The sequence below is a fragment of the Schistocerca americana genome, chromosome 5 (genome assembly GCF_021461395.2).
Source record: "Schistocerca americana isolate TAMUIC-IGC-003095 chromosome 5, iqSchAmer2.1, whole genome shotgun sequence".
Lineage (NCBI taxonomy): Eukaryota > Metazoa > Arthropoda > Insecta > Orthoptera > Acrididae > Schistocerca > Schistocerca americana.
Window position 1 is genome coordinate 283,559,316 of NC_060123.1, and position 3,104 is coordinate 283,562,419.

Sequence of the window (3,104 nt, forward strand, 5' to 3'; positions counted from 1 at the left end):
TGAGTTCAGGAGTGGTAGGAGGGGGGCGGGCCTTACACTTCTGGGAGTATGTAGGATGAGGGAGGTTACAGGTATTACAGGGGGGGGGGGGACTGGAGATTGGGGCACTGCCATAAAAAGTGGGCTTGCCTACAGTGTGGGTGGGTGGGGGCCTCGGGGCACTCAGATGTTGGGTGCGCATTATACCGCAAGCACCTTTGGTAGCAGAGGGATTGAGGAGGGGAACGGGAGGGGTCTATGGAGGGGTCATGCTCAGAAAAAACCCGCATAAGGCGGGTGGGGCCAGAAGTATTGTGGATGCGGCGAACCGCACGCACCTCCAGATGTGGATGGGCCTGAAGCTCCGCCAACACCTCCTCCTCCGTGATCACCGGACTGACCTCCTCCTCCGTGATCACCGGACTGAGCCGAGTGATCATGGCGGTGAGGGTTGGTGGGTGACGTGGGGGTTGAGGTTGGTGGGAGGCAGGTGGGGAAGGAGCAGGGGTGAGGGAGTCATGAGGGCCAAAGCGGGTGACAGGGATGCGGGAAAGGAGGTCTGTGTGGAGGGTAGGGCTGGGGGAGGAGATGAGTACCGAATCACGGCGAGGAGTGAGGAGGGAGATGGGGCACCAGGACAATTCTGGCGAAGGAAGAGGGTGAGGTTCCGGGCTTCAAGGAGGGAGGGATCAGGATGGGAGAGGAGGTAGCGGTAGGAGGAGGGGGTAGAGGAGGAGGAGGTGGCAGGGATGGACGGGGAGACATCCATGGCATCAGGGGTGGGGGAAGGGGGACGTGGCGGAGCCTTTTTGGGAGCAGAGGAGGCAGGGGTGCCACTGGGGCGCTTGACGGCGGTGGAGGAGGTGTGGGGGATGGGAACAACTGGAATGTGGCGGGGAGTGGCAGGTCCTGGGGGTGGAGTCGGCGCCAGAGATGGTGAGGGCGATGGCGAAGGCGATGGTGAAGACGATGACGATGACGAGGACGTTGAAGGTGAAGGGGAGAGTGGAGTGTGGGCCGTAGCCCGCCAGGCGAGACCACCCTGGTGGGGGCTGCAGAAACGGAAGGAGCAGGGGGAGGGAGCGGAGGGAAGGGATCAGAGGAGGTGTGGGAGGGAGGAGCTGGGGACGGGGCGACAAATAGGGAGGGAGATGAGAGAGTGAGGAATGGGGGGATGGACTGAGGGGGAAGTGATGCGGCACACCACGTGATAGTGGTGGCAGCAGTGGAGGGGGAGGTGTATATAATGGCAATGCTGGTGCCTGTAGAATAGGTGGTGGGGGTTGACATTATGATAAGGGGGGAAAAACACAGTACTAGAGAAAGGAGCAAACGAGAGATGGGCAGGGCGACGTGAGACACAGAGGAGAAAGGGACAGAGAATGACGAAGGAGACCGGGGCCGAAGCCCCACTCTGCTGCCGCTGGGGGGTTGGGGGGGCCGGCCCGGCTGGCTGGCTGGCTGGTGGGGACGCCTCTGCTGTTGCTGCTGCTGCTGGCGGCGGATGGTGGGGGCAGCGAGGACCACCGCTGGCTGCGACCGCTGGTGTCGAGGACTGCTGCAGGCCGCTGGATGCTGGCTGCTGGCTGCTGGCTGGGGCTGGCGCAGGCGAGGACCGCTGCGTGCTGCTGGCGGGGACGCTGCTGGCGGAGACCGCTGCTGGCTGCTGGCGAGGACCGCTGCTTGCTGCTGGCTGCTGGCGAGGACCGCCGCTGGCGAGGACCGCCTCTGGCTGCTGGCAGGACCGCTGCACGCCGACGGGCTGGCTGGCTGGCTGGCTGGCTGGCTGGCTGGCTGGAACCTGCAACACCTATCACTTCGATTGGTACCAGAACAGCACAAATCTAAGGGCGGTATTCAACCGAATTACCGCCGGAGATGCGCCAGTCTGGCTATAAATCCATGCCCCTATATATAGGACTCAGGTAAGCGCATAATTTGGGAACAAAACACATTTATACCTATTTACGAGTTGCATGTTACATCCTAGCCAACAGAAACATGGGAAATAAATCGTACATTATTTTTTACGAAACTAGTGCTCATTATATTAGCTGAAGACGACGTCTGAAGACAAATAAAAAGAATCAAAAAACTGACCAGTTACCTCCAATTTTGTCCAGCGCCACCAACCAAGTGTATTGTGTACCTCAATAGCTGACCAGCCAAGAAACCACCACTCACGATAGCCTTAAGCCATGAATTCCCCTTGCCTGACCGCTCATAGCCACTCCTACCACTAATCATGGCACAATGCAGCGCGACTTGGACTTACTGCAGATCCACCGTTGACATAGGCTCCTCAGTTTAAAAAATCCGGAACAGGGATGTTGTTTTGTCAGTACACCACGAATTTCTCATGCGAAATGTAGATTCCTCCCTTTTATACGAGTTATTTTCGAAGGCAGAAGAAATAAGACCACACACGCGTTTTCACATCGCCAAAGTATTGTTACTTGTGAAACTCCTGTACAGCACTGTGGCATAGGTATATTTCCTCTAAGTATTTTTTCATCAGGTAATAAAAATGTATCTTTCCTTGCCAGTTTAATACCTGGTATGTCCTGCATCACAGGACTAGAACATTAAACTCATTTTTGGCTCATGACGGAGTACTAAGAGCATGATCTCTCTCTGCCACAGGTTACCTCCCGTTTTTCGAACTCCGTTAATGTCAAGAAATGTCTTACCACATACAAAGTCTCTCATGGTAACAGCACAGAGAGGTTGTAAATATCACGTTTATACTATGTATCACTCTATAAAGTCGGTAATGTAGCTGATTTTGTTACTATGGCCATCCCTCCTTGTGTAGGTGGGAGATTGGAATTTCGTTAAAAGAACTCGCCACAAGGAAAAATGGTTGATTACTGCTCCATGATACTCTCACCCTCGCTTCCAACCGCCTGGCGGCAAGTCATTGATATAAAATTGAAAGGCTAAATAATTACATTGATCATGAGAGTCCCTTTGCACGGTACGTAATTTTTTCCTTGAATTGGTTTTCACTCGCCAGGTAACCGTTACAGATACTTCCGTGATGTCTCTGGAGGCTTGCCACAGGCTAGGTAGTCACATCTTCTGATACCAAAATGGGTGGTAACTGTTGTGTGTTTATGTTCTAC

At 54.7% G+C, this 3,104-nt stretch overlaps 1 pseudogene; it reads left to right on the forward strand.

Annotated features, from left to right (window-relative positions):
* Positions 1 to 2,469: 2,469 nt before the first annotated feature.
* Positions 2,470 to 2,636, forward strand: LOC124617249 (annotated as a pseudogene).
* Positions 2,637 to 3,104: the final 468 nt, after the last annotated feature.